At 48.3% G+C, this 21,586-nt stretch overlaps 1 protein-coding gene across 3 annotated transcripts in view; it reads right to left on the bottom strand.

Annotated features, from left to right (window-relative positions):
- Positions 1-21,586, bottom strand: part of LOC139753485 (protein Wnt-5b-like) — a 512,552-nt gene that overhangs the window by 280,660 nt on the left and 210,306 nt on the right. For 2 of the 3 annotated variants that reach the window (XM_071670048.1, XM_071670050.1), the window contains exon 2: positions 11,859-11,904. The exons of the other annotated variant lie outside the window; for it this stretch is intronic. The gene's annotated coding sequence lies outside the window, so the exon portion shown is untranslated. The remainder of the gene's footprint in view (positions 1-11,858; positions 11,905-21,586) is intronic. 3 annotated transcript variants of the gene reach the window in all.

Consider the following 21,586-nt stretch of genomic DNA (forward strand, 5'->3'; position numbering starts at 1 on the left):
ATGGAGGGAGAGGCATCCTTGGACAGTTTGACAGCATGGAGGAGAGGCATCCTTGGACAGTTTAACAGTATGGAGGAGAGGCATCCTTGGACAGTTTGACAGTATGGAGGAGAGGCATCCTTGGACAGTCTGACAGCATGGAGGAGAGGCATCCTTGGACAGTTTGATAGTATGCAGGAAAGGCATCCTTCGACATTTTGTCAGTATGGAGGAGAATCATCCACGGACAATTCGATAGCATGGAGGAGAGGCATCCTTGGACAGTTTGACGACAGTATGGAGGAGAGGGATCACTGGACAGCTGGGCTTGCGTCACAAGACACTAAAACATTTACTCGCACGTAATCACAATTTCCCATGAGGTGCTGCTTCCCACGCCTGGCTCTGCCACATGGATGAGAACCTCCTACCTTGCAACCTGTCACTACAATCTTCACGCTCACCCACCTCCCTCCGCCACCACCACCACCACCCTCATCCTCCCTCTTCATTATCATCGTCACCACCACCATCCTCCTCATCATCCAACCTCTTCATCACCATCGCCACCATTATCAAAATCGCCACAAACGACATCGCTTGGCTTTCATTTTCCTTTTTTTTTTTCTCTCTCCCACAAATTTCCCACCAGCTCTACCACACCACCACACAACCGCTAGCCTGATTACACGTTCCACTCTTCCTCTCCGCCACACTGACCGTTATCGCTGTGGTTGGCACGTACAGTCTTTCTTTTTCCCTCACCTCACCACACCCACCACCAAAACCCTGACGACCAGGCCAGCATCACTAGGGCAACCATACCACCTCCGCTGCTACTACCATCGTAGCCAATGACGACACAGTACCACTATCACCACCACCATATTGCCAACACCAGCCTCACCACCAATAGTCACAACCTCACCATCATCATAAAAGCTACCACTATCACCACCACTATGTCCCCCAACACCACCATCACTATGTCCCTAATACCACCAACAGTCACAACCTCACTATTCATCATCATCACTATCACCACCACGATAGCTACCGCTACTACATCGTCTTCACTATCAGCATCGCCACTACTACAACATCACCATCACAACCTCCACCATCACCGCTGTTATGATGGCCACTGTGCAGCTCAGAACTACCACACAGCCATGGCATCTCTCGCTATCATTACCACAAATGTCATCGCAACGTGCCATTCATTATCATCATTATCAACATTATCATTCTCATTATCATAATTATCATTCCTGCTATCATTGTTATTACTATTATTATCATTATTACTATCATTATCATCATTATTATCATCATTATCATTATCATCATTATTATCATCATTATCATTATCATCATTATTATCACTATCATCATTATTATCCTTATTATTGTGATTAATATTATCAGTATCATTATCATTACTATCATTATCATTACCATTAGCAGCCTCATAATAGCACACACATACACAAGGCACTCTGACCGTACAAACAATAATTCATCACACCAAAAGAATGGTGATAACCAGCAGTGAGCTGTGATAACCAGCAGTGAGCTGTGATAACCAGCAGTGAACAGTGTTCTCCAGCAGTGATCAGTACCCTCCCACCACACAACGTGGTGGTCCGGAACAGATGATGAAGATGGTCACACCGGAGAAGCAGAGGTGAAAGGACAATAATAATACTAAAAAAAAAGCTATAATCCACCTTGAAGACTCTCTCTCTCTCTCTCTCTCTCTCTCTCTCTCTCTCTCTCTCTCTCTCTCTCTCTCTCTCTCTCTCTCTCTCTCTCTCACCCTCAGTTCACTATAGGATCGTGACTTTGATGATGAATCTGGCCCTCCTCCTCCTGCACACAGTCTACCCCACATGAGGGGGTAAGACATATAAAAAAATAGAAAAGAAAAGAAAAAAAGGTAGCCTGGTTGTAACCATACGGAGTGGAATATAAAGATACAACCACTGGACTTCCCCCGTTTTCGTATTCCTATTGGTATCACTGTGACTGCAGCCAGCTGATCACGGCTGTTATCACTGCGGTGGATAGCGAGCATTACGCGTCATGTATAACGGAAGGGGACGGGCGTTGAGCGGCCGCTGTAAGGAGTAGCCACTGTAGGCGAGACCCAGGGTGACCTTGGTGGGGAGGGAGGGGGAGGGGGGGAAAGAAGGGGTGGGGTGAGGTGTGGTGGGGTGGGGTGTGGTGTGGTGGGAGGAGGAGGAGGAGGAAGGAAGGGCGGCGGAGGGGTTGGGTGAGGCTTGGCTGGTTATATGTGTAGGGAGGGGGGAGAAGAGGAAGAGGAGGGGGCCCGCCGTATAGCCAGCGGGGAGGAAGGGAAGGAGAGAGAGAGAGAGAGAGAGAGAGAGAGAGAGAGAGAGAGAGAGAGAGAGAGAGAGAGAGAGAGAGAGAGAGTCCCCGGGTCGTGGGATACCCAGGCACGCACTGCTAAGGCTGCCAAAAGTACCTGACCTTTTTAGTAACACAGGAAATGTCGGTCATCCATAACCCTTGACGGTTGTTTACTAAGACTTCCTACAACACCCCACAACAGCACGGTCTTCATAAGGGCCACCTACAACACCCCACAACCGTACAGTCTTCATCAGAACCTCCTGCAACACCCTACAACCGCACACTCTTCATCAGGACTTCCTACAACCACACACTCTTCGCCAGGAGTTCCTACAACACCTTACAACCACACACCCTTCACCAGGAGTTCCTACAGCACCCTAAAGCTATACAATCTTCACTACGACTTCCTAAATAATCTACAAAAAGACACAGTCCTCACCAGCATCTACAGCTGAATATCATTCCCCAAGGCTTCCTACATCTACAGACACAGAGCAGCAGGCAATACCCACATTGTGAGGAAAAGCTCATGACGATCTTCCCATCTACACTTCTCGTAGGTACTTGACTACTTACATAAACACATCCAACATTCCCAACGTAAGTCTCTTTAACAAATACAGGAAAAAGTATTTAAACAAGGTCCTCCATTTAAAGTTTTGCAACTGTCATAAACCAGGACATAAAAGTCATTTTCGTCATAATCACTTTTACATATTACGACATTTTCACTGTCAAATAAAAAGGCATTTTTTTTATTTTTTTTTTTTTACATTAACCCCGGCATCTCCCATTTTCGTCCTGTACGATTACCCTCAACAAGTTTTCTGTCTCCATCGTCCAGCATCACATCCAACTCCTTCGCTCCAGCTCTCAACGAAGCTACATTTAAATATTAACCAACACTTATTTCCCACTTATTTCTTTCTTTTTTGAGAATAAATTCTTGAAATCTGAATCTATGAGAAACATAATTCAGAGAAGCTGAGAAGGTGTGTGTGTGTGTGTGCAGTTCCTACTTGCATTGTAAGGGAAGGAGTTCTCTCTCATCGTGCACTTATATCTTTCCTAACAAGTCTGCGATCAAGTCACTCCTCACTCTTCTCTCCTCCATGGCAAAGCAAACCGAAAGCCTCCTCTTAAAGCCCCTTTCCCTGTAACCCATCTCTCTCTTCGCGCCATCCTCGTTGCAGGTGTACATGTGTACAGCAGCAGCAGGTGTGTGTACTCAGGTGCTTCTAAAACACTAGCGTTTCGTCACTCGCGGCGGGGTACCCGTTGGCAGTCCTGTTATCAGCTGATCCGGCAGACATCCCTCACCTGACGCTGTATACACTCCTGCCACCTTCCCAACACCGACGAGACACAAGAATCAAGTCCATCCGACAATCGTAAAACCTCCGTAAACCAACACATTCAAACCTGGGGCATAATTCTCTCATTATATAGATTTAAATGTCTACATTATGACCCCGGCGTATTTATATTAAGTGTGAATAAATAATAAAAAGAATGAACTGATAAAAAAAAAGAAAAACACACACACACACACATACACTACGGAGAACGGCATGGGCGGTGTTAGGTAACAAGTACGAGCAAGATACAACCAAAGAATGGCGGTCAAAACGAGAGAGAGAGAGAGAGAGAGAGAGAGAGAGAGAGAGAGAGAGAGAGAGAGAGAGAGAGAGAGAGAGAGAGAGAGAGAATCATACATCAGGTAGGTCATGCACAGTTGCCAACGAGTGAATTAAGCTGCCTATATGGGTGGGCTGGAAACCCCTCCTCCCTACCCCATCAACCCCCAACCATGCCCTCTGGCCTACCTGAGAGCCGCTCACAACACTGAAATTATATGTCCTTTTTATATGAAACTTGATGACAGTGACATTTGGGCTCATTCTCATTCAAGTTTTATTATATTCACAAACAACGGCTAAAGTAATGGCACATGCGATCATTATTTCATACAGTATTTTTACATTTAACTTCAATGAATTTCCAGCATATAATGTGGCCACAGGAGTACGACAACGCCATCTATTGAGCAAGCGAAGAAATGATCATGAGAGACCGTCCTGCCATCTATTGGCAAAAAGAGGCAGCGCTGCGATTACGGTGCACTCTGGCGGCCATCACACGAACCAACAAAGTTCATCCTACTCGCCTCCCCAGCTCCCAGTGTACACAAACCTCGACGCTGATGTTGTTCTCTCGTCCCAGCCATATTTTGGCGACTTATTTCGCCTTGTTAGAGCCATAGTTGCTATTATCTACTATTTCTGGTTACAGAAATATTCATGACAAATATTGAGCCGCAGTACGAGACAGTGAAAGAGATAAGGAAAGCTCAATTTAGAATGAAATTAGATGTTATTGTGAACTTATTTCGTGGATCCACAGCATATTACAAGTGACCGGAGCAAATGATGGTGATGACATGTTGCAGTGTCAGTATAAAGATGATTTACTGAACTGGTGATGGTGTGAGGTGATGGGAAGTGTGATGACTGTGATGACAGTACGAAAAAAAAAAAACAACTGTGGTATTGAACCGGTGATAGTGTGGTATGGCGGAAAGAATGATGATGTATGTGATGCTTGTAGGTATGTGGTGTTGTGACTGTGAAGACGGTAATGACATATGTCGTAGTGCGCGTAGTATGTGCCACTGCGATGGTCATTCATGTATGGGTGTGCCAAGTGGATTAGGGTGGGCTATGCTGGTTTGTCATTGGTGATGATACGGGGTGCAGGCTTGATGATTAGTGGCGTCTGGGTGGTTGTGATGTACGCTGGTGGATGTGGTAGTAGTGGTAGGTATATTTGTGCTGTGATGTAAGGTTTCGTGAGGGAGTTGGTGTTGACAGCACTGTATTGATGGTGACGTTGTTTGCTGTCATGAAAGATCCTTAACACAACCTCAGCATATATCACACCACCCACTATGACTCCCTTCCCCTTGAATCGAATCACCCCAGCAACCAAGTCACTCGCCTAACATCATAGTTAGCCCAGCAACCAGCTGGCAGTCTCCCCCCCCCGAGACACTAACCCTAAAGTTTTAATCTAATTTGAGGAATTAGTTTCAGCTATGGAGGGAGGGAGGGAAGGTACAGAGGAGCCTCAGCCATGCTGCCGACGAGGCTGTGTCTCCAAGTACATGACAGCATTAGCTATTGGGGATGGGTGGGTAAACCCTTTATCTATGGTTATTAAAGTAAGAAGTCTGGAATGGATGGAACATGACGAGCGTTCCTTGATGTCCACCGACGATCCACTACGCGGGTCGCCTTCCGTCAAGCGATGAAAATACTGAACCTATAAACTCGTTAAAATGGGAGAAAAATAACAAGCAAGTGTTCACTTCACGGCCGAGGTGATGTTAACCATGAATACGACGAAAATCATGTTAATCGATTTGTTTAAATTTAGCTAACCATTCTCATACCTGTAGATTTGACATAACAAATATACATTTAGACAATTAGAAAACGGCCAGGCCTAAGCAGGAAGACGTATGATTATATAACAGGAAAAATTAAAAAAGATATAAATGTAAAACGAGATTTCTTTTTAAAGAACAGAATCTATGAAAACCACATAACTTTCCCATGGACTTACATTTGTATTATTTTTAATCTATCAGAAATATATTAGTTATCGTTGTTCCAAAAGAAAACTATTGATCTCGCATCCTAAACTTAACAAATTCGTTCTCTTAAACTAAACTCGAGGAACAATCATGTGACCTGGTACGTTAGAGTCTAAATAATAGTTAGTAAATATAGTTTAAGAATACCCGGTGGGGATATTCTGAAGATCTGGCATCTGCAAATACAAATAATTTCCGAGTGTCGTTCGCTAGACTTTTTCCGATGCTTCACGTGAGGCCTGGCCTCGAAAAGCGCCTGAGTCTGTCTGCACAGGCTAGATGAAGGCACCAGCAGGTAAAGAAACACCTTCAGGAGAACCAATGACCAATACAATGTGAACTTGGAATAGGGGGGAGCGGCCCCGTAAACCTTCACTGCAGTAGACCAGTTGTGACAGGAAAAAAAAAAAATTAAAATATATAAGCAAAAGATTCCATGGACCATTAATCTTGCCAGGCTCAAGGAAGCGTAACCAGCTCACGAGGGAAGACGCAACGGCCGCTTGGATATTTGTACCCCAGTGGCCTCTGGAGACCGTTGTGTGTGTGTGTATGTTTGTGTGTGTGTATGCAGACCATCCTCCCTTCACACTCAACTACATGGAGCTTTACACTCACTAGACTAACTAATAAGTCCTTATTTTCACAATGCCCCAGGTGAATAAGGTACGTGGCTTTATTCAGCAGTCTTCACAGAGTCACCGAGCCCTCCTTATTTCCGTGACACCCCGCGCATCAGAAGCTTGTGTGAAAAAGTGGACAGTGTATCGCTTGTACTGCACTGCTCTGTCGGACGAGGAGGTATTTTGTATCAGTCGTGTATGTAATATGTATGTATGTATGTAATAAGGCACGTATGTACGGGTAATTAAATATTTAAACACGTAAAAAAGATGGATGTGAAGGAGCCAAACAGGACACGGACACGACGCAAAATCGTGACAAACTGTGCATGTTCAAGGAAACCCTGGCGGAGTAATACAAGAGAAACACGATCAATATGAAGAAAGACAGAGTGACAGTACAACAAAATATACGTGACGAGTAGGCAGGGAACAAGAGGAACCTACTGCTAGTGGGATGGAGGAGGAGGATCTCGCACCACTAGTGTTAAGACTAAAGCACCACACTGCATCGAACACAAGTTGTACAGCCATGTGAAGAGAACATCTGGACGTGGGTAATGGAGAGCCTAGGTGACATATATCCCAGTGTGTGACATACCCGACCACCTGACATATTCGACCATCTGACTTGACGCATCGTCCAAACGCTGAGTTGACATATTATTGGAACCTATTTCGTCCTGCTTCATTTTGTACTACTAACCGTTCTTCCTTTCCTCAAACCCACACTCCTCCTGCATCCTTCTCCTCCTCCTCATCCTTATCTCTACCCTTCCATCCTCCACTATCCACACGCCCTCATGACTCACGTGTTTACTTCGGAACAGCGTGCGTACCACTGTACACACTAAAAAGTATGACGCGACTGACAAGATATATTTAACTGCCACTTCACGCTCATTTGACCTCCCGACGAACTAATTACCACCTGCCAGGGAATGAGAAATATACTCCTCCACCGAATTCTTAGAAGCTTCAGGATGGTGACTGATTTCCCCAGTGGCGCCCTTGTTGAAGGGGGATGGGCGAGAGTTAAGGGGTTAGAGGAAGGGCAGTAAGGGGACGAAGGGATGTTGGTAACAGTAACATAATTTGATATGTTTTTGGGGGGTGTCTGTCAACAAGCAATGATTTCATCATGGTTTGATGTACAAGAGCTAATAACTGACTGTCATTTCAGTCTTAAGAGTTATGTGGTCTGAGGTCAGGTCTACTTCCTACGGGGAAAAGAGCCAAGTTCCTAGAGTATCCAGTCCATCTTGACACCCAATTTAGTCTCCAGGTAGCGCCAGATTCTTCAGGCGTCTAGACCAAGTTCAGGTGAATTACATCCCCTAAAAAGAGGTCTTCCTCTAAACATAGGAGGTCCCTCCTCCAACTCAGGAGGTCCTCCTTCAACAGTCTTATCGACATTCTACGTATACTACAAGCTAAAGCTCGACCCCCTTTTGAACCACCCGGTCTGTCCCAAAGCTTCTGAGCCAATGAAGCAATCTTCGCACCTCGCCAAGTGTAATATAATGACAACCTCCAATCTTCTTAGTCACATCAAACTGTTTCTATATGTGTACTTGACTAATGAAGTTAGAATTACGTCATGTGCCTTTAACTCGCCCTTCCGACGTCGCCAGTCTACTAAAGATCTCATTTAAATTCAGAGACACCAAGACCCTACTCGCGTATTTCCCTAGCATACTAATCCGCCTTTCATCGATCATTTAGCGGGGGGTTCGTACCTGCGTCTCCCGGGCGGGCGGGGCGTCCAACAGCTCCTGACCAGCAGCGCGGACGTTGTCGTCGCCTCCCCCTTCCTCATATCGTAAACACTCAATAAGCCTGAGTTTAACGACGTGAGACCCGACCAAATTAAGACCGGCGGGCCCGGTGGGACGGACGGCGTCGCTCATGGTTTACAGTCGTAACCTTCGACGCCTAAATTACCTAGAGGTGTACCGTCCCTTTTGGGCGTGGCGGAGGTGGGGCCCTGTGTGCCGTCTACAGTAAACCCCTCCCCGGAGCATCGTGGCAGGAGCCCGTTAGCACCTCTGTCAGCAGTACCCTTATCTACCTTCCAGAGAACATCTTACTACTACGCCAGCAGGAGACCTAGACTGGTGTGTATTGGTAGAAGATAACGACCACCTTAAGTTCTGCTTGCAAGAGGGTTTCCTTGAGCAGGACAGTACAAGTCTTAGGTAAGATGACCCAACCTTTGGGCTTAAGCCTTAGGAGTCGAGCCAAGGGCCAGGCCTTCTTTCTTGAGGATCGAATTGTCAAGATATGTGTATATGAAAGATACATCCTGGCACCTGATGGCTGCCGAACGAACCCTCCATCGTAAAAATGGTATAATGAGATTTATAACGAATGAGCATCAGATAAGATCGGAACCGAAGAATTCACCGTCAGGAAAACATCCCAGGGTTTCTGACCACATAAACCTGTGTCATAAAACCCAACTCGGGAGCCTTCAACCTGGACAACGGATGGCCCGCTAAACATAACAACAACCCGGGAGTCTTAACAACCCTGCACTACGGAAGGAGCTGCTAAACTTTAAAAGACCCGGGCATAAAATTTTTGTGGGGTCACCGATGGAGGAGATAAAATGAGAGTTATATGGAAGCAACATAATAGCTCTCGACACCTGAGTCTTACCATGAAATTTTATTCTCAGCGAGTCTGATCAGGGTATAGCAAGACGCCCTGGCAGAAGTCGCTGATAAGAAAATGATATCCTGGAGGCAGTAGCGTGTACGTACGTCTGAACGTTAAGGAAGGGTACGTGATGTGGTTCCACTCTTGAGACTTGACTAGAAGACCGAATATACTTAATCTCGAAAAAATCTCATCAAATTCCAAGCGTAATTTATTGAGGCCAGCGAGAGGGAAGTAAAGTTTTGGGGTTCGGGGCACGGACGGACGCAATCAGCCTCCGCCGTCGAACCGGCGCTAAGGGTCAATAAAATGAGTACTCCTCACTCGTCTGATAAGCCAACGAAACCTGGCAAAACCACTGATAGGAAACTTGTGTCTCCGGGGATTACACAATGACCGTATGGGCTTACTTACTCCGTTCTAACATCCTTTCAGTGATTATAAGCACAAGAAGTAATCACAATCATTTATCAAGTATTTGATAAGCTTTTGGCAGGTTAGTGACCAAAGAGTAATGTCTCAGACGTGTGCACAGACGTGATGTTCCACGCACGTCCTGTGCAGTGGTCTGGGGGTAGACCTCCTCTGGTTGCTCTAAATAAGCTTCCATACACCGGGGGTGTATGCTGAGTGACCCAGCCTGGGGTGCGTGCTAAAATACCCAACTAGGGGTGTTTGCTGTGGCCCAGCGTGGGGGGGTTATTTTGAAGCCTAGCCTCGGGTGTATGTTGAATGATCCCAGCCTGGGGTGTATGTTGAGAAACCCATCCCGGGGAGTACAATGAATGACCCAGACTGGGTAGTATGCAGTGGAACATCGCCTGGGGTGAAAGTTGACAGAGCCAGCCAAGGAAGAATGCCGGAAAACATCCCTAGACTTTATGCTTAGAGACCTGCCATTGTGAGGGAGCTGATAGACTTCACCCTGGGGTGTACACTTAAAAGCCATTAACGACCTGATCAGTGATGCAAGCGATGATACCAAGCCCGAGGTGTTTGCTGACAAAGCCAGCCACGAGTTTATGATGAGGAAACTCCAGTTTGCTGTGTATACCAACACACCCAGGCTTTGTGTGCAGTCAAGGTAACCTTGTTCAGAGTGTATAACACGATATCCAACCAGGTAGTTTACACCAGGGCACTCTGTATACCAACCAGGCTGTGGCAGATACCGACCCACCCAAAACTGTAGTTTACGCCAAGCTACCCAACCCATGGTGTATACCATGCCCCTCAGTTTCGCTGTAGCACATACTAAGCCGTCTGTAGTTTACACCCAGCAACTCAACCCATGGCGTGCCAACCAGACCGTAGTGGATACCAACCCACCCAGGCTGTAGTTTACACCGAGCCACTCAGCCCACGGCATATACCAAACCACCCAGTCCGCGGGGGGTTCAGGCAGGGGAGCCACAGGGGAACAATCCATCACTCACCCAGCTATACACAGCCATTAAAAACTCCTGAGTCATTAGCATCAAGGAAAATATAACAAACAACACTGTTCCCAGGGCCTGGCCCCAGGGAAGCAACAACAACAGCCTGGTCTGGTAACGTGGAGGTCCCTGTCAACATAATTCCTTAACGAGAAGTAATTACAATTATCAATCATCGAGATTATAATTCGACTTTATGCCGTCGTAAAGAGGGTCTCCTCTCGGGATTATCAGGAGGAGGAGGAGGAGGAGGAGGATGGGAAAGAGGAGGAGGAGATTATCAATAATTCACTTTTGGCTCATGGTGTGGCCTCATGACATTGGCCAGCGTGGACATGAAGATACAGCAACACTGTACTCATCGCTAGTGTAGACCAATGGTCTAGAACGCCGAGCCTTACGTGTTCTCTGAATGGGGAACTGCATTATTATTCTTTACTTTGATGGTGAATGGTAGTGAGTGAACGGCTGAACACTGGGTGTTGGAGACAGTGAAGGGTAATGACAGGGAACGGCAGAACAAGCACCGGTAATGAGAGGGAACAAATGAACGATTAATGAACGAAGGAGGAGGAGGGGGGTGGGGGTGACTGGGAACGTCCGAACAACGAACAGTGGGCGAGAGTGAAAGGCCGAGAAGTGAATGGTACAGTCGAGTGGTCAAGTCGTCAATGTACGGCTGGTCAGTGAATGAGGAAGACATTCACCTCACTTTGCCTTTTAAGAATGAATGAGATTCGCTTGACACAACTCAGTCGCGTCCGGAACCCATCAACCAGTGCAAACAAACGAACAGACGGGGCGATGCAATCAATACGGAAAACAAACACAAGTGTTTCCGTGTCCTTTGTATCCAAGAAATACAATGATTTTCGGCCTATGGACGTATGAATCCGCGTCCATTTCAACGTATATTTCGGTCTACAAGCTGTGGGTGGATCTCGCCACTCTGCTGTTGCCTGTCAATGGAATTTCGATGTTTCGTGTTGTAAATATCTAATCTTCACGATAGATATTTATATCAGTCTTTTACCAAATTATAAAAACTCCTTTTATTCAATATCAATACAGTTTTACACAACAGGAACGGGTGGGTGATCCACTGAAGAACAAAACGAAGCTTACCTTTATGGGGAAGTCAGGGAGCCGGGCCGCGTAGAGGAGTTCCCCCCTGTAGAGAGAGAGAAAATGGGTTAGGCCGGTAGTGGAGGACGTTGAAAATAATGCTTGCTATCTATGTCATTTTTCCTTCAGGAACAACCCATATGCCTTCACAAGGTTATCATAACGATGCTTAGAGTGTTTAAGACTTTGGTTTGACCGCGGGTGACGTCTGCAAAGGAAGGAAAGACGAGGAGTGGTGTAGATATGGCATCAATGGTAAGGTATAGAGACATCACATGTGTCATTATGGGGTAAGTGACGCAGTGACTGCTCTGACCGCTCGGGATTACCAAGCACGAGGCCGCTCCACAACACTTCTCCCCCCTGCCATCTTTCTTTTAATAATACCAAGGCAGAGGTACGTCCAAACATCACCAAGCAAGATGAATAAACTCTACGTACTATAATCCTTTATGTAATGATCGGATAACACGACACATCCCGGGGCTTACCGAGGCTTATGTATAGTATCTATACACCATTCGTAGGGCTGGAGTGACTAAAGGAGAGCGGAGTTAAATGGAGAGTGCAGAAGCGGAGTCATGCACCCGTATAGTCGGAGGCGCAGGTCCAACAGGTTTGTAGAAAGCAGTCGTGTCCCGCGGGGGAAGGCTGGGGCCGGCGTGGCCATTCATGCGTCTCGTCCAGACGTCCTGGCCGGAGTCGTGAGGTCAGCACGGACGTATTTCCCCTCCGTGTGCATGGTCAGGTTACGTGCGGCCCACGCAGACTTCCGCCACGGCAGACTGACCATCGACTGCTCCACTCGCCACCAACATCTCTCTCGGGCAACGTGTACTAACAACAACAGCAGCGACAACAACAGCAGCAACAACAGCAGGAGCAGCCATCATAATGTTGTGCCCACAACTTTCCGGTATGCGCACCACAACCCTCCATAATTCCACGAACGTTCACAACAGCAGCAGGAGCAGCAGTAACAACCAAACCAGTGGTCTTCAACAGTACCCCGTGGGGATAGGGTGGGCCCCACAACCACCCCTATGACCGCTGCGGCGGCGGCGGCGGCGGCAGCAGCGGCGGCTAGCCAAGTACTCCCAGCGCCACACTATGCAACTTCGGATGCAAACGTCACCACCCTGTTACCAGTCTATTACTCAACCACTCCACCCCATCACCCCCGTCAACCGTGTTTATGCTCAACCACGTGTTTTGTTTGTGGCGCTATGCGCGGGTGTTTGTGTGTACTGTGGCCGTAACACCTGTCCTGATGGACGGGGACCGTCGCGTCGCGACGCCCGCAATACACACAGACAGACAGACGCACCGTCTTGCTGGGACCCTTGAGGAGTGCCACGACCGTACGGACGACCTCCTCCCCGCCCCCACACACACAACTTCTCCCATGCGCTCCACGACACGCCATAAACTAAGCTGTGTCGTGTCGGGCTGCCCCGTCTATAGTGACTACGTCGCTCGGCGGGAGTGACGGCGAACCTGCCTCCCGCCCCCTCACCCCTCCTCCCGTCCGTGGTACTGGGGACTGTCACTTTGGACGACACTCAGGCGTGGCGACAGGCAAGGGGGATAGGTCCGTCCCCCCAACCAGCTCCAACAAGCTGCATGATGTTTACGCTTGGCGTTCAGGTCTGGCATGTATCGGTGTGTGTGTGTGTGCGTTTGTGTGTATGTATATGGAGGCTGTCCGCGCCCTGTGCAGATTTCTCTCGTAATAGTACACTCGGGGACACAACATCGGACTTAGGGCGCCCTAGAGGGCTCCGTGTCTGATACATACCTCGGGTGCTGGGGTCTTGCTGCGGGTTATACAAGGTCCCTCCACGATACAGTGTGTTCCATGGAGAGAGAACGGGTTGAATAAGAGGGGTTATTCCCTCACCATATCTTTACTGGTTGTGAAAGTACATCTCTGAGTCCATTCTCGTCTCTTGTGCGAGAGAGAACTCGTATTTTGTCGTACGTAACAAAGAAAACACAACCTGTAATCCCCTCCCCCTAGTTGAGCTCAGGAACACCAGCTGATTGACCACTCCTCTCTCTCTTCCCCCCTCCGACACACACACACACACACACACACACGCCAGTCGCTCCCACCTTCAGCATAACTAATGAGGAGTCAGACCCTCGCCCCACCAGGAACGCGACGCAGGAGGAGGACCAGCACCTTGATACAGTGTCGGGCGTGCGAGGCGGGGTAATAGACCGTTGCAGGGTCAACACGGTCCCCTAGCCCTCCCGCTCTGCCTGCCTGCTCAACACACTGTGTTACTGTCTGTGTACACCCTGTAACCTCTCCTGCACCACCGACCTTACGATGGGGAGGAGCGTACACCATAAACTCGTGTGATGCAAAAAAAAAAAAAAAAAAAAATCAAAGCAAAGTGTGTGTCCCCCAGGCCTTCCCGTCTGTTTCTGTGTCCCCCTTCCTTACGATGCTTCGGCGTCACCCATACCCTCGTAACTAGCTAGGTGCGTCACTCATCTCGTTATTAACGGCGTCAGCTGCCTCTTTACTAGTAAACGGCGTAACCCATCCTCGCTGCTAGTAGACTCACATCCCCGTTTGCTAACGGTGATCTTCACCCGTTGCTAGGAGCGTCCCTTACCCCGGGTGCTAACACCTCCTCATCCCAGTTATGACCAGCCATACTTAATTCCGTCGTTAGTATCCTCTACAAACCACCGCTGCCAGTTCGCCATGAAGAGCGCTCCTCATCCCTATTCATGGTAACGTCCCTATGAACCATTAATAGCCATGTCCTCCCTTATGTTGCTAGTAACACCGAGGTATCCAGACGCCCCTTTTCTCGCTAATAGTATGTCTCCTAATCCACTTAATAGCAATATCACGTTAGTCCTGATACTAGAAATACCTTTACTCCCGTTACTGGCATTGACTCTGAACGCCGTTACCTGCAGCATTTCCTTATCTAATTCCCTCAATCGTCCTTAAATCCAGTTCGTAGCAATGCCCTTCAAGCTAGCATTTGGCACCGTCGTTTAACCCAGTCACTAGCGCCGGGCATTCAGCCTAGTAACTGGCAGCGTCCAACCATCCAGTCACTAGCTGCGTCCCTCACCCCTCACCTACCAACACTTTACTCGCAATTGCTGACAGTCTTCCTCATCTTCTAAAGCTGACAGCATTCCTCACATCCTCCATTACAGGCAGCATTATTCATCCCCTTTACGAGTTCCGTTTCTCAATCAACCAACCCCTCCATCATTATCACCTATCCTCACTGACCCCTCCATCACTACCACCGATTCTCACACCTCCCCTCCATCGCTCTCGCTGATCCTGGCCTCCTCCATAGTTAGGCCAATGCTTACCCAGCACTACTAGCACCGACGGTGGTGACTCCCGGACACTAGCAAGCTGTGCTCCTGAGCAGGGCAGGATGCAGGGTGGTGGCAGGGCGAGGGGAGGCGAGCGGTAGTGGTGGGTGGAGAGCGGGCGGCATCAGAGCCATAACATCCCCACTCACAGTCGCGTGCTTTATGAGGAAGTGTCATTTACTGAGGTGTTGGCCCGCTGGCCTCGCCTCACCCTGCCTCAACCTAACAAAAATATCCGGACCCTTTTTAAGGGAGTTACAGTCGGCTGTGTAAATGGTTTCTGGTCCCGTTAGACTATGACGACGTTGTCCACATTAATACCAAACCAACCAAGACACTTTGACCATCAACATGTTGAGGAACGAGGCCGTTGTAGAACCCCTGGGGTCACCAGGCGAGAGCCAAGGGGATTCCTGGTTTATTCACAGGATAACCGACGCTGCTCCCAAAACCAACGCCACCTCGCTGATCACTCAATGTAAAACGATGCTATATTCCAACCACCACTTTTTTCCACCGCGATGTCTTTATCATTTGTCTCTTAAATTCATCCAGAGGACCTGATCCTCCAACAGCTCTGGCTGTCATTAACGGATCTTTAACTAGGACAAAACACGTTGCCCAGAGCTTTAACAACCCCCCATCCCTGTGACCTGGCTTAAAATCTCCTCCCCAGCCATATCCCTCTCTCCGTTACCTACTTGCATCTGTCCATGGTCTCCGTCATCATGTGAAGGCAGCAGGGAGGGACTGTCTTCTTTACCCCTCACCTGACGTTTTGGGAACCTGTCGTGTCTGGCTGGCAAATGAACATCGCGGAGGGGTAACTTTCTTCTTCTAGCAGGTCACCTCTGCGTACGACCAGACTGTGTTCCGCAGCTTACCTTCCGCGTTCTGGAGCCAGTGTTATACGGCTGGCGTACCGCCCTACTACAAGACACTGCAGTAGAGGGACGACCCATCTCAAATCACTGCTGTCGTCCAGTGGTGGTGCGTTCTAATGCTGGAGCATCGTAAACTCCCAACGCATCATCTGGCAACACCACTACCCGTCCCCAGTTCTTCAAGTGGTGTCAGTCTACGACACCTCGGCTGACACCACTACCCGTCCACAGTCCTTCAAGTGGTGTCACTCCACGACACCTCGGCTGACACCACTACCCGTCCCTAGCCCTCCAGTGGTGTCAGTCCACGCCACGTTGTTTAGCGCCACTACCCGTCCCAGGCCCCTACACGCGTGTCAATCCATGCCACCTCCTCTGCCACCACTTCCCGTTCCCAGCCCTCCCAGTGGTGTCAATTCATCACTCCTCGTCTGACACACACCAACACTACTCATACGACTTCTTAGGCTGTTCTATAGTTCGATCCCTTTACCCAGTGCATAAAATCATGATTCGAAACCCGGCAAAACTGTTAGTCAAGAAATGTCTATAGACCTTGTCATGGCTATATTCCTGTATATCTCGTACCTGTCAATCCCCTGTCCTAGTGTCCTATCCCTGTCTATATCGCATCAACTTAGTTGAGTTACCGTCAAATGGAACACTATGATGTTTGGCTGCTACTTGCATGATGATGGCTGTATAGGGAAGTATTTTAGCAGCGTTATATGTAGTCATGTAGTCTACTTCAATTCTCGATGTCATAAAGGTGTCACTCGTGTGGGTGTCATGCAAATGGCACTCGTTTAGGGCGGGTGCCATGTAGGTGGCAATCGCGTGTTGGTGCCATACAGGCTTCACTCGCGTGTCATAAAGGTGTCACTGGCGTGTGCCAGTGATTTCATTTTTGCCTATGTTGTGTTGCTGCTCCTTCGCCCACGTTGGTATCACAGCACCCCAGCCTACCACCACCATGTTGCCAACAGTTGGTGGCACAAGACCCCAACCTACCGACACCCACACAGCCCACATGGGTGGCACGAGACCTTCATGCTACCACCACCACCCTTCCCACAATGGTGTCACAAGACCTTAACCTACCGACACCCACACTGCCCACAGTGGTGGCACGATGCCACCAGGCTGCCACCACCGTGCCCTCCTCGCCACCAGACCAGACATGATAACCTAATCAGACGTCTTGAGAATAATGATTACACGCCAACAAAAACCCGGACCATCAGTCGGATTAATAAAGACGGGCGTGGCGGTGACAGCTCGCCCCGCTTACTTTACTCCATCTACCGGAGAACGAGAGAGAGAGAGAGAGAGAGAGAGAGAGAGAGAGAGAGAGAGAGAGAGAGAGAGAGAGAGAGAGAGAGAGAGAGAGAGAGAGAGAGAGACCTCTCAGAGCCCTTATGAGGAGGGAAAGGAGGAGGAGGAGGAGGAGGAGGAGGAAGAGTAGGAGGAGGAGGAGGAGGACACGGCTTCCCCCTCACTGAATCGCCTGATTAAGAGGGATCGCCATGACTATAATCACACGAAAACCTGCCCGCTAGCTTCAGCCTGCCCAGCCCAGCGGCCGGACCCGGGCAGGATATTTTTCTCGTGGTGGGAAGTGGAGACGGACGGATGACTCCACCTCGCCCAGGCGACACCAGACAACGCCATCCATTCCGACGCCAACGAAGAAAGAAATGAATTTGGTTTGACAGAGCGCCTGACCAGGGGCGTGTGACGTGTGTGTGACGTGTGTGACGGGGTGTCGAGGTCCCAGGAGGTAGCCCTGCCTGGCCACTGCCTCCCAACACAACTAATTGTTAGTCCGTAATTATTCTCTCACTGTTAGCATTAATTGTCCAATTTGCATACACAGTCTGAAGTTGAAACTAATATCGTTTACACACACACACACACACACACACACACACACACACGAGGATACCTATGTATGAATATCTCAGACGAGGTCTTGCCATGAGGCAAGGTTAACGGTAACGTTTTCTGCATGAGCCGCAGGAAAAACATAAAAACAGAAAATTAGAGAAAGCATACACGTCTAATTTTCAGCTTGGCTGGTTCAGCGTATAACTGAGCCTGCCGTCCGGTAAACACTTCCCTCACAGAGCCATCCGCCTCACTACGTATGCACCCACACAATCTTAACCAAACCTCCTTATGGCAGCCCCATACCACTGCGTTCCTTGCCATAATATATATATATATATTTGTTGACGTTCTGAACGACCCTTGATTGCCAATGTGAAGGTGGACGTGACCCATATCTCGGTGGACGCTGGTCAGTGGGAGAACTACTTAGCAAAGTGGTTCACTGAGGCGAGATGCATGACTGTGTGGGTGCCACACACAGATGCATCTACAGATGAGGAGACTGGGGTAGAACCGTTGCCAACAGAGTGGAAACAACGAGAGATGCTGGAGATAGAGGACGCAAGATACTGGTACTTCTCAAAAAAAAAAGTTAAAATATACATAGAAAAGTTAATATATATATATATATATATATATATATATATATATATATATATATATATATATATATATATATATATATATATATACATTCTAAAGGATATACATTACAAGGCACATGCACCAGAGGGAAGAGAACAAATGAAGTTTACAGATGAAGACAAAGACATATAAATACTAGAGTTATCAGAACAACAGGCAATGATGTAGTTATAAAGAAGATACGCCCATGAATTTACAGAGACAAATTGTGATACTTTGACCAAAGTCAGTGATGGCAGAGGAACCTGCACAGACGAGGCAGACAGCAAGTGCTGCTGGCCCTGAGAGCAGGACCTGGTGTACTTCGACGGTGTTTGAGGAGTGCAGACTCAGTTCCAAAGTCTAATTAATCTCGAGAAATAAGAGAACCGCATCTACATCATGGCTGACGTCTCTGCGTTACGAAACATTGCCAGCTTTAACTGCCCTCATACATACAGGAAGTCTGGATTCAAATGGTTTTGAAAGGTTTAAAATCCCGCTATTCAATTCTCTTAATCTACCAGCATTACTGAACACATCATCTCTTATTCTGAAGCTACACAGTAGGCTACACTCTCGAATATGATGCTCAAGTATAACAGTTTCTTCCTCAAAGAACACTTTAACATCTTTAACGTCCTCAGAACTCATTCCATACTACTAACATGCGCATTTGTACCACAGTCTTGATCAATCTAGTCATAGTAACATCCTTACGCCTATTCCTCTCTCTCTCTCTCTCTCTCTCTCTCTCTCTCTCTCTCTCTCTCTCTCTCTCTCTCTCTCTCTCTCTCTCTCTCTCTCTCTCTCTCTCTCTCACACACACACACACACACACACACACACACTCTTTGACCGTCCTGATTGGCCGTTTTACTCCCCTTTCGTGATGTGATTGCCTGGTTATTTTCGCAGCAAAGTGGTGACGAGGGGAAGTTAAGTTGAGACTAGGCAGCTCCTGGCGTGTCGGGCCCTGAAGTGCCCTACGCCAGGGGGAGATTTACTGCCCCCTACTGGAATGTTGGCCTCGCTCACTAGCGCCTCCTCCTCCTCCTCCTCCTCCAGTTGCCGCTGCTTCTGTTGCTACTGTTCCTCTCTTTTGGTGCTGTTGTTCACGTTCCTTCGGCGATGCCCGCGATATAAAAGCTGCATAAATGGCACCGATGTCGTGCGGGGCATCCGATGGTGAGTCTTGATCGGTGCTGCCACTCTGGTGCTCCTGTTGCTGTTGCCTTTGCTATCGCTACCGAGGCGGTGCAGCTGCTCGTGCTGTGCTGAAGTAGCGGCACCACCACCACTACTCTTGCTTGCGACTGAGCTCTGGCTCTCTGGACGCCACCACACAAGCATACCCCACTGTCCGCGTCTGTGTCGGGTGTGTTGGTAGAGACTCATCTCGTGAAGCACCTCTGCAACTTGTCTGGTATACACACGTATCTATATTTGTATATCTAAACACCCTCATGTCTCTCGGGTGGCCGCAAGGCCTGACGCCAGGTCGTGGGGTCGTCATAAAGTGACCCGACTGACTGACTGAATAACCCATGGCGAAACTGACGGCGACGGGGGCAAGAGATCCTCGGCATTTTCCACACTGTAAGCGACCAGGTCCCCCGCCACCCCCTAACCTCTCTCTCTCTCTCTCTCTCTCTCTCTCTCTCTCTCTCTCTCTCTCTCTCTCTCTCTCTCTCTCTCTCTCTCTCTCTCTCCTCTTCAACTCAAGCTCTGGCAGCGGCATGTACACAAGGGAGACCCTCTCTTCAGATACTAACAACGGGACTGAAATGACCCCCTTATCCTCGTGGTTCCGAGGTCAACAGTGGCATGCGCTACACGTGATCTGGGAATAATTCATAGACACGTTCGTTTATGTAAATGAACAGCTATAAAGTAAGGAAAAATGTAAATCTGAAAAGGGGTTCAAGTATTCAAGAATCCTGGGGGTTAATCATATGCATGCCTGACCATTCCCAGCTCCTGAGTCTTATCACCTGGCCTTCCCAGACTGGTTTCAAATTCTTGTCTAAACTGAAATTCCCTAGGCTGAAAAGTCTCGTAAACTAAACTTTTCTTTTTCTGAACATATTTCGTAAAACGCAGATCCCTTTACCGAACTTTCGTAAACTGAATTTCCAAGACTGAAGTTGGTGATTCCTGATGGGATTGCCCGTTCCTCCCAGATGAAATTCCCACTTACTGATAAGATATACAATATCAATTATGTCAAACTTCCGTTTTGATCACACGTCAGGGCATCATACGAGGGCCTTTGCAACCCTGATTGGACACGGGTAAGCGCATCACACTATATCCTTGCAACCCTGATTAATCACAAGTCAGGGCTCCACTCTATCGCCCCAGCAACCCGGACTGAAGATAGGTCTATGTACCACACTGTGCCTTATAAACTCACCGAGACAGATGGAAAAACAGACACAGGCATTCAGACATTCCATAACACCCGTAGTAACAGAGATCTATCCATGCCTTTCCACGCCCTCTATCCCCACAATACACTCGTGATCACACAAGAGAGATGAGCCCTACCATTGCACATTTCTCTCCCCAGACTGTACAGGGAGGCAATCAGAACACCAGGACGGGTGTGGATGGTTATCTGCTGTAAGCTCCTAAATAAAATCCCGTTTTTATCCGGACTACAACACAAAGCTGGGATTATCTGGCTGAAGCTTAGCCACAAACGGGGCTTCAGTGAAGCTGGAGTCACACTGCCTCGTCCCCCGGCAGCTGCAGCGGTGATGGTAGAGATGTTATGATGATGAGGATATACATTAAGTACCCCTCCGCTGGTGGCGACGCCCCTGGTCGCAATTTCAGCCGCCGAAGTTCGAATCTCGCCAGAAGGCAGGTGGGCTCAGCTTGCCCACTGGCTCACAGGTGGCGCGTCCGCCCTGATACAGACGGGGACGTGATCCTGTATCCTCCCAGTAGGGTATAAGACCTGTA

Source organism: Panulirus ornatus, chromosome 14 (genome assembly GCF_036320965.1).
Source record: "Panulirus ornatus isolate Po-2019 chromosome 14, ASM3632096v1, whole genome shotgun sequence".
Taxonomy (NCBI): Eukaryota; Metazoa; Arthropoda; class Malacostraca; order Decapoda; family Palinuridae; genus Panulirus; species Panulirus ornatus.